General features: G+C 39.6%; 1 pseudogene; it reads right to left on the bottom strand.

Moving 5' to 3' along the window:
* Positions 1–13,637: 13,637 nt before the first annotated feature.
* On the bottom strand, positions 13,638–14,493 carry LOC101681469 (annotated as a pseudogene).
* Between the last annotated feature and the right edge of the window lie 310 nt (positions 14,494–14,803).

The following is a 14,803-nucleotide window of genomic DNA, read 5'->3' as shown; positions in this document are numbered from 1 at the left end:
TCAGTGGGTTAAAGCCTCTGCCTTCAGCTCAGGTCATGATCCCAGGGTCCTGGGATTGAGTCCCGCATCGGGCTCTCCGCTCAGCAGAGAGCCTGCTTCCTCCTCTCTCTCTGCCTGCCTCTCTGACTACTTGTGATCTCTGTCAAATAAATAAATAAATAAAATCTTTTAAAAAAATTTGCATTTAGTGTCAGAGTAAGAACAATCTTGTGGAGGACTGTGTGCTCCCTAAACATGACAGATGGCTGTAAACTTTGCCGTTTGGTTAACTCTAGGCATATAGATTTAGAGAAGAGACAAGAGGACTTTAAAATGACTCATTTGGGGGGCACCTCGGTGGCTAAGCTAGTTAAGCATCTGATATCAGTTCAGGTCATGATCTCAGGGTCTTGGGATCGAACCTCATGTCAGGCTCCCTGCTCTGTAGGGAGACTGCTTGTCCCTCTCCCACTGTCCTTCCCCTGCTCACGTTCTCTCTCTCACTCAAGTAAATAAATAAAATCTTTTTAAAAAATGATTCATTTGGTTTATATAACAGCTACATGAATGAGCCTGAATGTGTGATAGAATGGGAATCCAGAGAAGGACTTGATGTTTCTGACTTGTCTGGAGCTTCATGATCTCTGAAGAAATCTAAAACGTTCTAGAAGCAAGACTTTTTCTCTCTCCCTTTTTCAAAGGGAAATAGGAAAGCCTTGTGGAAATATACAAATGAACTAAGCCAAGTTGGAGCAAAGCTTTATGTATGGACAAGATATTAATAAATCTTAAAGTTATGCCCCTAGTTTGGTCCATAGCCTGACTTAAAAGTATTACAAAACACAATGCATAATGACACAGGGAGAAATCCAGTTATAAAATTCTTCCAAAATTCCTAGCTTGCCCAAGATTTACGTAAGATTCTTCTATTGTGTGAAATATTTTCTGAGTAAACATGCAGTAAAGTTTTGCCCATTTCCAAAAATATATATAAATTAGATTATAACTTATCTAAAGTTTTTAAAAAAGATTTTATTTATAGATTTGTCAGAGAGAGAGAGAAAGAGAGAGAGCAAGCACACACAAGCAGGGAGCAACAGGCAGAAGGAGAAGCAGGCTCCCTAGCAAGGAGGGAGCCTGTCTCAAGGCTCCATCCCAGGACCCCTAGAACATGACCTGAGCAGAAGGCAGAGGCTTAACCCACTGAACCACCCAGGTGTCCCCACTTATCTAAAGTTTAACAGAACTCTTATTTTGATTGGCTTATAAATATTAATGCTTATATGACTTATGTTCATATCTTGTCTTCTCTGATAAATCCTTAAAAAATGAAAAATTTTAAAATTAAATTAAAAATAAGATCTTAAAATATTGTTCTTACATTCAAACCTCAAATTCAAAATAGTAAAACAGTTACACCTAAACTTTATTTGGAGTTTCCTAGATAGCAATGGATGAACCACAAAGAAGTTTACTTTCATCTGGTTAAAGGAGATGATGCTAATCATAATTAAATATGTTTGGCATTCTCCAGATACTTAATTTTTTCAGCATGAGTATGAAAGTTCTCTTGTTTCTCAAGCTCAAAATTACAAAGAACTGCTCAATAAAAGAAAAGTTCAGAGTTCCTGGGTGGCTCAGTTGGTAGAATATGTAACCTTTGATCTTGGGGTTGTAAGTTTAAGCCCCATGTTGGGTGTAGCGATTACTTAAAAATAAAAATCTTAAAAGAAAAAGAAAACTCAATTTCTATAAAGTAATTATATATGATCAAGATGTTATCGGTTATTGATTGATGTATGTTTCAATAATAGTGTACTTTTAAGTCAGCTAGAATACATTCATTTTCACATACAAAGTACATTAGTCTGCTAGTGTTGCTGTAGCAAATTACCACAAAGTTAGTGGCTTAAAACAGCACAGATTTTGTTATCTTATAGTTGTAGGTAAAAAATTGGCCTGGGGTGTCTGGGTGGCTCAGGCATTAAGTGACTGCCTTCGGCTCAAGTCATGATCCCAGGGTCCTAGAATCAAGCCCTGCATCGGGCTCTCTGCTCAGCAGAAAGCCTGCTTCTCCCTTTCCCCCTCCCCATGCTTGTGTTCCCTCTCTCGCTGCGTCTCTCTCTGTCAAATAAGTTAAAAAAAAAAAAAAAAAGTCTCACTGGGCTAAAATCAGTGCGTCAGCAGGACAGCTAGAGCTTGGAGGCTCCAGGGGAGAATCTGTTTCTTTGCCTTTTCCAGCTTCTGAAGGTTTCCCACATCATGGCCCTGCTTCAGCTGTCACATCTCCTCGGACTCTGGCTATCTTGTATAGGACTCTTGTATAATATTTGGCCCATCTGAATAATTCAGGATAACTCTACCGTCTCAAGAGTCTTAGTTGCATCTGCAAATTCCCTTTTGCCATGCATGGTAACATGTCCACGGATTCTAGAGACTAGAAATGGACATTTTGGGGGTGGGGGTGGGGGTTATTCTGGCTACCACAGAGAAGCACCATAACTCAAAATACTAATTACTCTTTTAAAAGAGAAGAGTGATTTTATTTCTAAATAATATGGTAATTTAAGAAAACAGCCTTTTTCTTTTCTTTTTTTTTTTTTAAAGGAATGCATTCTGAATTATGTATGGATGAAAGGACATGTCTGGGGTTGCCTTAAGAGAAATTCAGGAGAGAGAGAAAATGATAGAGAGGAAGGAAGTGTGCAAAATCTTGATGCTTTTTGAATATGGATGATGTATATTAGGGGATGAGAAAATGTGGCTGAAGGAGGTATCATTTGAGTGCTGCTGAGTGGACGGGACTGATCCAAGTGAAGGGAACTAGGTAGGGAATAGGATTATCTTCTAGTCAGAGAGCTCAATATTCCTCACATTTAAATTTTTTAAGAAAGATTTTATTTATTTATTTGACTGAGAGATACACAGCGAGAGAGGAAACACCAGCAGGGGGAGTGGGAGAGGGAGACGCAGGCCTCCTGCTAAGCAGGGAGCCCATGCGGGGCTCAATCCCAGGACCCTGGGATCATGACCTGAGCCGAAGGCAGATGCTTAACAATTGAGCCACCCAGGTGCCCCTTAAATTCTTTTTAAGATTTAAAAAAAAAATTTTTTTTTAAAGAAATCTCTATACCCAATGTGGAGCTTGGGTTCACAGTCCCAAGTTCAAAGAGTTGTATGTTCTACCAACTGAGCCAGCTGGGCCCCCCAGTGTTCCTCGCCTTTCAAAATGTTTTATATTTTATGATGCTTTGACGTCTTGGGACCTTAAGGACCCAGCAAGGAACTGCTCCTTCCAGAGTTAGCAAATTCCTGGAGATCATCAAGGTCTTACCTGGGAAAAGGTCTTTGATATGGAAACCAATGAATCTTGAGTACACACCTCCTTTGGTCAGGTTCCTGCAGTTCAGGACCCTAACCTTCTGCCCTAAATCACTCCAGGGCCAGGTACTGGGCATCTGGGGACCACACCTATTGCCCAGAGCTCACAGAAGTCAAAGAATCCAATCCTAAACTGCTCAGCTTGCTTACCCTGCCTCACCCGTTCCTTCCTGAGAAAACCAAAAGAAAAGCTTTTGCATTCCCTCCTCCCGAAGCCCACTTGTCTGCCTCATGGTGGTTGCTGTTTGGTCTTCTGTGATGTGCTGTGTGCCTCCTGCTTCTAGGGATCCGTGAGTATAAAAACACTTGTTCCTTTATGACAGTTGCTGTGTCTCCATGTTTTACTGTACCTGATGAAAACAAGTCCCAAGCACAATTTAAAACAATCATGCCCTTCCTAAAATAAAACCAGCTGACAAGTTAGAGGAATACTCCAGAATGTAGGCTCAGTAAGAGTAGAGGCTTTATGTGTTTTGCTCACTGCTTACAGTAGGAAACAACTATAAGAACAAACAGACCAACAAACCTATGCGGCATCTACACAGTAACTGGGTCATGGGCTGCGGTGCATCTAAAATCTGTCCATGGAAAGAAGGTTAGTCGTGAGATGCAGTGGCAAAACATTTGGCAAAATTGTTGCCTGAGATTACTTGAGCAGCAGACTATGTGTCTACTGAGTCCTGGGGGAATAGAAAATAGAAACTTAATAGAGGTTATTTTTAACACTGTGTCCAAGATATTAAAAGAAAGAATTCCCTCATGGATTTGTAAAAAGAAATACAAGGAAATAAAATCTAAAATCTGGAACCTTGCAGGTAAAAATTCTGACTGCTGCTACACCTCAATAATAAGAAATTAGTTAAGAAAGGCCCTGAGCTGGGGCACCTGGGTGGCTCAGTCAGTTAAGTGTCTGACTCTGGACTTTGGCTCAGGTCTTGATCTCAGGGTTGTGAGATTGAGCCCTGTGTCTGGCTCTATGCTGGGCGTGGGTGTGGGGCCTGCTTAAGATTCTCTCCCTCTCCCTCCGCCCTCCCCTCCATGCATGCTCTCTCTCTTAAAACAAATCAAAACAAAACAAAAAACCCTATATTTTTTTTAAAAAGGGCTTTGAGTCTTTCCTCGTTCTTTTCCCCTTTTATTTTCTCTTCCTTCTTTTTTCTCTCACTAAATTATTCTATCTATCTAAAGTCAATAGATGAAGCTGGGAAACTAAGTGTCCGTATGGTATCATCTGGACACAGGGTCAGAGGCTGCCTGGGTTAAAAAGGGTGTCCTGTGGAGGGGAGGCCTAGCAACGGGTGTCGGAACTTGGAGGGGGAGGAAGACATTTGTGTCCATGGTTGCCCAGTTCAGGGTATTAGAGCTTGAGTGGAGTGAGGACATGACTATGGGGTAGCGAGTTGTTGTGAGGTAGCAGAACCATCAGAGGTGTGCACCCAGCCCCAGAGAAAGAGACCTTTACCATATTCACCCAATGGGATTTCAGAATTGCTGTGACCCAGTGAGTGCTCTGTGTTCAATTCTTCCTTCTTCTGAATGAGTACGTTTTTCGGTTTTCCTGTCTTTATTGCATTACCAATGGATGTGGCTGTGTTTGGGTAGATTATTTGTCTTTTAATTTTTTTTATGATTTTATTTATTTATTTGACAGAGATCACAAGTAGGCAGAGAGCCAGGCGGGGGTGGGGGGTGAAGCAGGCCCCCCGCTGAGCAGAGAGCCTGATGCAGGGCTCCAACCCAGGACCCTGGGATCATGACCTGAGCCAAAGGCAGAGGCTTTAACCCACTGAGCCACCCAGGTGCCCCAGATCATTTGTCTTTTTAGTTCATAGGTCACCAGACTGTGAAGAGCCATATCCAAGCCTGATGGAGAAAACTGGACATCACCTGGAGAGCTTGGACTTTGAACTGAATGTATTTACAGTGTGGAACTTTGGGCTGTCCTCTTTGGAGATGGAGAGTATTATCTATACAAAGGAAAAATAGTAAATGGGATATTTGGTGACAAAAAGAGCTGACTCTGCTGCAGGTTCACTAGCTGGTCACCAGTCTCTTTTCCTTTTGTCGAGTCACAAGAAAATATCATATCCCAGGCTCATTTGCTTGGGGCTATGTGTCTGGATTCTGGCCAAAGGGGTATGGGTCAAGTCCAGTTCCCTTTCTAGCTTGCCTTATTATTTCCCCTGACCTCTTGAATGCAGAGAAGATCCAATCCAGAACTCTAAGAAGACCCTGGAATAAGGACTGGTCAACTGTCATCCGTGGGTGAAATCCAGCCCACTACATTTTTTGTAAATAAAGGTTTATTGGGACACAGTGATGCCCAATTATTTATTTATTATCTATGGCTGCTTTCATGCCACAATGGCAGAATGGTGACAGTTTGTCCCACAAAACCTACAATATTTACTCTTTGTCTTTTTATAGAAAATGTTTGCATATACTTGCCTGAGATGGTCCCATGATAAGTTGATAGGAGACACAATCCTTGAATCAAAATAAGAAAGAATGCCTTCTAAACACCTAATTGGGGCTGTGATGTGAATAAAAAATAAAGCCTAATTTTGTTATGACATTTAAATCTTTGAGTTATTTGTCCGTAGCTAGTTACCTTATTACTAATATACAGTTTCCCCCATACTTAGATCAGTGCTTGGCTCATGGCAAAGTTGTTATTTGTCTACAAAAGTAGTATATTCATTGGATAACAAACAATCTAAATGTTAGCACCTCCCCAAAATAACTTAGAATTTAGAAGTCCCTGTAATGCCTCCTCAAGAAATAAGCATTGTTGGGGCACCTGGGTGGCTCAGTCAGTTGGTTCAGTGTCCGACTCTTGATTTTAGCTCAGGTCATGATCTCAGGGTTATGCAATCGAGCCTCACATTGGGCTCAGTGCTGGATGTGCAAACTGCTTAACATTTTCTCTCTCTCCTCTGTTCCTCTCCATCTCTTATCTCTTCCTCTCCCTGTTCCTCCTCTCTTGAAAAAAAAAGGGGCACCTGGGTGGCTCAGAGGGTTAAAGCCTCTGCCTTTGGCTCAGGTCATGATCCTGGGGTCCTGGGATCAAGCCCCACATTAGGCTCTCTGCTCCGTGGGGAGTCTGCTTCCTCCTCTCTCTCTGCCTACTTGTAGTCTCTGTCAGATAAATAAATAAAATCTTTAAAAAAAGAAATAACAATTGTTAAGAGTTTGATGTATAACTTTGTAAACTCTGTATGTATATGCTTTTATATATATAACATACATTGGGACACCTGGGTGGTTCAATCGGTTGAGTGTCTGCCTTCGGCTCAGGTCATGATCCTGGGATCAGGCTCCGTGGCAGGCTCCCTGCTCAGCAGGGAGTCTGCTTCTCCCTCTCCTTCTGCCCCTCTCCACCGTTTGTATGCTTTCTCTCTCTCAATCAAATAAATAAATAAATAAAATCTATTAAAAAACCCTCCAAAACAAAAAACCCATAGATTTATATATTACATTTATATTTATATTTATAAATTTATATACATATTTATAAATATAAATATAAATTACATGTTAATGGGGGGGAGTGGAGTGATGGGGTAACTGGATGATGGACATCGGGGAGGATATATGTTATAACAAGTGCTGGTTATTATATAAGACTGATGAATCATAGACCTGTACTCCGAAACAAATAATACATTAAATGTTAATTGAATTTAAATTAAAAATTTTTTAAAAATAAGAAAGGGGCAAGAACTGGGGACTTCCCATGAAACTACCAGATAAAAGTGATCACATACTTTATAATTCCATTTATATAACATTCTTGAAATGACAAAGATATAGAGATGGAAAACAAATTAGTGGTTCACAAGGGTTAGAGATGGGATGGGGGTGACAACTACTATAAAGGAAGAGCATAAAGATGATCTTTGTGGTGATGAAATAGTCTGTGTCTTCATCAGGGTGGTTTTTACATGAATTTATATATGTGATAAAATGTCATCACGCCATATAAATATACTGTAACAATATTAAGCTCCTGGGTTTGATAATCTTACTGTAGTTACATAAGATGTAGCCATTGGGGAAGGGGAATAAAGAGTATATGGAACCTCTCTATACTGTCTTTTCAACTTCCTGTGAATTTATAATTCTTTCCAAATTAAAAGCTAAAAAAAAACAAAAGTTTTATGTACAAGATTGTAAACTCTGGGGGCGCCTGGGTGGCTCAGTGATTAAACGTCTGACTTCAGCTCAGGTCATGATCCCGGGGTCCTGGGATCAAGCCCCGTGTCAGGCTCCCAGCTCTGTGGGGAGTCTGCTTCTCCTTCTCCCACTCCCCCTGCTGTGTTCCCTATCTCACTGTGTCTCTCTCTGTCAAATAATAAATAAAATCATTTTAAAAAGAAAAAAAATAAAAAGAAAAAAGAAAAAAGATGATAATATACATATTCTGAATGTATATGCTTTAATAAATATAATATACATATTTTATATGTATATTACTTAATACAATATATATAAAATATGTATATTATATATAAATAAATACTTATATATAAAACATACTTATATATGATATTTATATATTTGTATTATATATGATACATACAGAAATTATTCATAGTATATAAATATAATTACTTATAGTATATAAAATAACTTATTTATGACATAAATATAAATTATATGAATATATGTATATTATAGAAATATAATTACTTATACTATATTTCAGATGACTTGGCATAGTGGGTTAAGATAATGGACTTTGGAGCCAAATTGCCTGGTTTCAAATTTTATCTTTTTGTCTATGGGCTCTTAGACAAGTTACTTACTTAAACTATACTCCATTTTGCTTATCTGCAAACAGTGTTATTATAGACTTATTTCTTAGGGTCATTGTGAATATTAAATAAAATAATTGATTCAGCTTAAGAAAGTGTCTTACGAATGGTGTTTGCTGTTGTTAGTAACAGTAATAGTAGTACTTTAGCAGCAGTTTTCTTTCCCCATAGAAACATAAATCATATAATTCCTCCTGCCTCCACTAAATACAGCTCACTTTTAAAACTAGATAATTTTAAAAATGGGCATATTTATTCATATCAGATATGTCATTTGCAAATATCTTCTCCCATTCGGTAGGTTGCCTTTTAGTATTGATTGTTTCCTTTGCTGTGCAGATTTTTAAAAAAGTGATTTCTACACCCAGTGTGGGGCTCAAAAGTAACGTCCCAAGATTAAGAGTCACGTACTTTGTTGATTGAGCCAGCCAGGTGCCCCAAGAAGCTTTTGTAAAAAAAAAATTTATTTAGTTTGGAGTGGGGTGCAGAGGGAGAGGGGGAGAGAGACTCTCAAGCAGACTCCCGGCTAAGCACAGAGCCTGACATGGGGCTTGACCTCATGACCCTGAGATCATGACCTGAGCCAAAATCAAGAGTTGGACACTTAATGACTCAGCCACCCAGGTACCCCCTCCAAGAAGTTTTTTATTTTGATGCAGTCCCAAGTTTATTTTTGGTTTTATTTCCCTTGCTTCAGGAGACATATGGAGGCAAGAAAAATGTTGCTATGGCCAATGTCAGAGAAATTACTGCCTGTGTTGTCTTTCAGGTTTTTTTTTTTTTTTAAGATTTATTTATTTATTTGAGAGAGAGAGAGAGTGAGGAAAGGGCAGAAGAGGGAGAGAATCTCAAGCAGATTTCTTGCTAAGCACAGAGCCTGACATGGGGCTAGATCTGGAGACCCTGAGATCATGACCTAAACCAAAATCAAGAGTTGGATGCTTAACTGACTGAGCCACCCAAATGGCCCTCTCTTCTAAGATTTTTATGGTTTCAGGTCTCACATTTAGGTCTTTAATCCATCTTTACTTTTGTGTTACAGTGTAAGTAAGTGGTCCCCTTTCATTCTTTTGCATGTAGCTGTCCAGTTTTCCCAACACCATTTCTTGAAGGAACTGTTTTCTTCCCATTATATATTCTTTCTCCTCCTTTGTCAAAGATCAATTAACCATATAATTTTGGGTTTATTTATGGGTTTTCTGTTCTGTTCCATTGATTTATGTTCTGTTTTTGCACCAGTACCATACTGTTTTGGTTACAACAGCTTTGTAACGTAACTTGATGTCTGGAACTGGGATACCTCCATTTTGTTTTTTAAAATTGCTTTGGCTGTTCAGGGCGTTTTGTGGTTCCAAACAAATTTTAAGATTGTTTGTTCTACTTCTGTGAAAAATGCTGTTGGTAGATTCATCTCATTTTATTTATTTATTTATTTTAATTTTTTAAAGATCTTATTTATTTAAAAAAAAGATCTTATTTATTTATTTGACAGAGAGAGACACAGTGAGAGCGAGCACACAAGCAGAGGGAGAGGGAGAAGCAGGCTCCTTGCCAAGCTGGGAGCCTGATGCAGGGCTCAATCCCAGGACCCTGGGATCATGACCTGAGCTAAAGGCAGACCCTTAATGATTGAGCCCCCCAGGCACCCCTACTACTGTGTTTTTTAAGTGATAGTTTTGCTTTATCCCAAGATGTCTCCTTCTTGAAATAACTAATAATGAAAATATTAATATAATATTTCAAACTTTGTGGGATGAGGCTGAAGCTATGTTTAGAGTAAAATATTTACCTTTATTTTTTTTCCTCCTCCCCAAATATTTATTTCTAAAAACATATATATTTAGGGGTGCTGGGTGGCTAAGTCAGTTAAGCATCTGATTCTTGATTTTGGTTCATGTCTTGATCTTGGGGTAATGAGTTTGGGCCCCGTGTTGAGCTCTACTCAGGGTATGGAGCCTACTTAAAAAAATAATACGAAATAAAAATACATATATTTATTAGAGAAAAAGGTTAAAAATCAGATCTCAGTATTAATCTCAAAAAGCTAAAGAAAGCAAATTAAAAGCAAAAAAATCAGGAAAAAATGGCATACAAGCAGAAAAAAATAGCAATAAACCTGCAATATAGAGAATTAAGAAAGCAAAAGTGTTTTTTTTTAGGTGACTAATAAAATTAATACACATCTTATAAGACTGTTGAAGAAAAAATAGAGAATGTACAAACAAGCAGTATCAGGAAATAAAAAGGGGGTAGCATCCTACTGATTCTATAGATTTAAAATATTTATATGCTTTGTTCTATACTTGATATATAATAGCTTCAGAATAACAATACTAATATTATTATTAATATTAACTTCATTGAAAGTTTACACATTTTGTTCCTAGATTATCTCCTGTTGAAGATGTACAATCAGATTACTGTCTTTGAAATAATTCACTAGGGTGCTTGGGTAGCTCAGTCGGTTAAGTGTCTACCTTTAGCTCAGGTCATGATCTCAGGGTCCTTGGATCGAATACCCCAACAGGCTCATCAGGGAGTCTGCTTCTCCCTCTCCCTCTGCCCTTCCACCTTGCTCATGCTCTCTATCTCTTTCTCTCAAATAAATAAACAAAACCTTTAAAAGAAATGAAATAGACCATTGATTTCGTATATAATTTGGGATGAACTGGGTTTTTTGAAGAGGGGAAAAATAAGATATATTACTTTTTGTAATTAAAAGATTTTTTTATGGATTTTATATATTTATGGAGAGAGAGAGGGAGACAGCGCACAAGAGACGGAGCAGCAGACAGAGGGAGAAGCAGTCTCCATGCTGAGCAAGAAGCCCGATGTGGGACTCCATCCCAGGACCCTGGAATCATGACCTAAGCTGAAGGCAGATGCTTAACCACCTGAGCCACCCAGGTGTCCCAACATGTCCACTTCTCACTCCCTGAAATATGTGAATATGTTACCTTACATATAGGTAAATAAGATTTTGTAGGTGTGATTAAGGATCTTTTTTTTTTTTTTAAAGGTCAAGCAAAGCTTTATTTCCTGTGATTAAGGATCTTGAGATAAGGTGGTTATCCTGAATAACCTAGATAGTTCAGTGTCATCACAAGGGTTTTTAGAGAAGGGAGACAGAAGGGTCAGAGTCAGAGAAGCAGATGTGGCCACAGCAGAAGGTGAGGAGGAGAGGGAGAGGGAAGTGGGTAGGGGTGAGAAGGTAGTTGCTAAATATCCATCAGGCCTTGGAGATGAAGGAAGGGGTCATAAACCAAAAAACGCAGGTGGCCTCCAGAAACTAAAAGAGGTAATAAAAGGAATTCTCCCCTCAAGCCTCCAGAAAGAATGTAGCACTGCAACACCTTGACTTCTGATTTCCAGAGCTGTAAAATGATAAACTGTGTTCTTGTAAGCCATGAAGTTTGTGGAAATTTGTTATAGCAGCAGTAGGGCACAAAAACACTAATTTTATTAAATGTCAGTGCTTGAATAACATTTAAAAAATATTCTATATAAAGAAATGCAGCTATTTATTCTCCATAAGATGGCTATCTCCAGGAAAAGTACATAAAAGATTGAGTTACAAGTTGATTTAGCCACTTTAAATAAAAGGAGCACTGTTTCTAAGTGATAGAACAAATGGCAGGCCAATAATCATTAGACATGTAGCAGATATTTTCTCAAAAAAATGAACAAATAAGTCTAACAAAACAATTGCCAGTATTTGTTGTAAATGACAAAAATCTGAGGTTTTATGCAAAAATTACCATTTCGGGAAACTTATGTTCATCATTGTGAATTCGACAGTGATGAATAAAAGTTTTTTTCTGATAAGTCTAAAAATAATGACTATTATTGAAGATATTTTGTGATGAGTCTGTGAAAATAATATGATTGTTAAATATTTTATAATGAAATGTGTCAACATTTAGGAGGTCTACAAAACTCAGTGAATCAATGTTTCTTATTTATTTATTTTAAAACTTATTTACTTACTTATTTATTTAAAGGTTTATTTATTTATTTATTTGACAGACAGAGATCACAAGTAGGCAGAGAGGCAGGCAGAAAGAGATTGAGAAGCAGGCTCTCCGCCGAGCAGAGAGCCCGATGTGGGGCTCGATCCCAGGACCCTGGGATCATGACCTGAGCGGAAGGCAGAGGCTTTAACCCACTGAGCCACCCAGGCGCCCCTATTTATTTATTTTTAAAAAGATTTTATTTATTTATTTGACACAGACAGAGAGAGAGTAAGAGAAGGAACACAAGCAGGGGGAGTGGGAGAGGGAGAAGCAGGCTTCCCACTGAGCAGGAAGCCTGATGCCGGGCTGGATCTCAGGACCCTGGGATCATGACCTGAGCTGAAGGCAGACGCTTAGTGACTGAGCCATCCAGGATCCCCTTAAATTTTTATTTTTTTAAATTTTATTTATTTGTCGGAGAAAGTGAGAGAGAACACAAGCAGGCAGGGCAGCAGGCAGAGGGAAAAGCAGACTCCCCACTGAGCAGGGAGCTGGATGGGGGGCTCAGTCCCAGGACTCTGGGATCATGACCTGAGCCAAAGGCAGGTGCTTAAACGACTCGGGCGTTTAAGCCACTCGGGCACCCTGCAATAAAATATTTTAAAATTAAGATATGTACATTGTTTTTAAGATACAATACTACTGTACCCATAATAGACTACTAGTGTAGAGTAAACAATTTTTTTTTAGTGTAAACAATTTTTACATGCACTGGAAAACTAAATAATTTATTTGATTAGCTTTATTGTGATAGTCACTTTATTGCAGTGATCTGGAATAAAACCTGCAATATTTCTGAGGTGCGCCTGTAATCTACTTCCTGTCTGTAGATTTGCCTATTTTGGACATACCATATAAATAGAACCATACTTTGTGGCTGTTTCCCTTAACTTAGCATAATATTTTCAAGGGTCTTCCACATTGTATGTATATTCTGCTTTTGTTTATCCATAAGTTAGTTGACATTTGAATTGTTTCCACTTTTTTGCTATCATGGATAATGCTGCTGTGAATATTTGTGTACATGTTTTCGAACGGATGTATTTTATCCGTTATCTTGATATATATCTATCAGAATTGCTGGGTCATGGTTACTTTAACACTGTGAGGAATTGCCAGAATATTTTCCAAAGCCTTTGATTTTTTTTTTTTTAACTTTTAGAATCTGTTTATTTTCTGTTAACCTTTTATCCCCTTTGTTTGCTGTGAAAGAGCACTTAAGACCACTGAGTGGTGGGGCACCAGGGTGGCTCAGTGGGTTAAGCCTCTGCCTTCGGCTCAGGTCATGATCTCAGGGTCCTGGGATGGAGCCCTGCATCCAGCCCTGCATCCAGCCCTGCATTGGGCTCTCTGCTCAGCAGGGAGCCTGCTTCCCCGCCTCTCTGCCTGCTTGTGATCTCTGTCTGTCAAATAACTAAATAAAATCTTAAAAAAAAAAAAAAAAAGACTACTCAGTGGTTGCTCCTACCCATCCAGTGGCCGGAGCAGTGGGAGCTGCGGACCAGTCTTCAGTGGCCGGCTGAGGGCTCCAGTCCCCGGGAGGGAGCTGCTGACCAGGCACGGAGGGCCCCTGCTCGCTTTCAGACCAGTCTGCGGCCTCAGGCAGAGTAGCAGTGAATCCAGGAGCTGGAGCAGTCCATTCACCCTGAAATTCTTCCTTGGTCATAGTCGTTTCAGCAGGCCGGCTTATCCTTTTCAATCTCCTCAGGCACAGACTCCCACGGGTGATCATGGGAAATGGTGCCACGCATGCGCAGAACTTCCCAGTCATTATCTACGGCACAAGACGCACTGAGTGAGCTCCCTTGTTGCAAGGGATGGCAATGTCCTTATAGCTCAGGGGAGAGAGTCCGTGTGACAGAGTGGTGGTAGGAAGGTTGACATTAGATGCCTCTGAGAGAGGCTGGTGATCAGCCCTGGGATCAGTAACCACTCGAAGTCTGGGCTTCCAGAAGGCTGCCTGGATCTGGTTAGTGAAGCTTCCAGCTATAGGAGTGGTTCCAGCAGCAGCAGCAGCAGCAGCAGCAGCAGCAGCAAACTTAAGCATAGCTCAAAGGCTAGTGTTCTTGGATGATATGATCCTGACATCAGCTGACTTTTCAATGGCAACAATGGCAAGAGCTGCCAGCAGAAGCTCCTCCCAGGTTCTCTTCAGGTGTATATGTAGATACCATCATTTTTCCTTTTGTAGATGTCTGTTGCATTTGGAAGTCAAGGTTGGTTGCCCCTAAGTGGGTTTCTGCTGTAAAAAATTTGAGGACATTCTCCTCCTTCATTTGTAGGACATCAATGTCTCTGGACATTGTGAGAATTTCCGTTTAAGTTATGATGGGAATGCAAAATAACACTGTAGGGACTCCGCCCTGGGTAGCATGGAAATGTCCAAAGCAGCTCATGTTCCCGCTTAGCAGTATACGAGTTCCAATTTCTCCAGATCTTTGTCAAAAATTATTGTCATCTGTCTTTTTGGTTACAGACATTTTAGTGGGCCTGAAATAATATCTCATTGTGTATAGTGTGTGTTTTAATTTATTCACTTCAGAGAGAAAGATGGAGAGAGAAACAGCATCCATGTGCACAGTTCAGCTGGGGGAAGGGAAGGAGGGAAAGAAG

The sequence above is a fragment of the Mustela putorius genome, unplaced genomic scaffold, assembly GCF_011764305.1.
Source record: "Mustela putorius furo isolate JIRA1106 unplaced genomic scaffold, ASM1176430v1.1 tig00000275_pilon_pilon_pilon, whole genome shotgun sequence".
NCBI classification, from domain to species: Eukaryota; Metazoa; Chordata; class Mammalia; order Carnivora; family Mustelidae; genus Mustela; species Mustela putorius.
The sequence above is the reverse complement of the archived record's forward strand: the minus strand, read 5'-3'. Positions and strand labels throughout refer to the sequence as shown.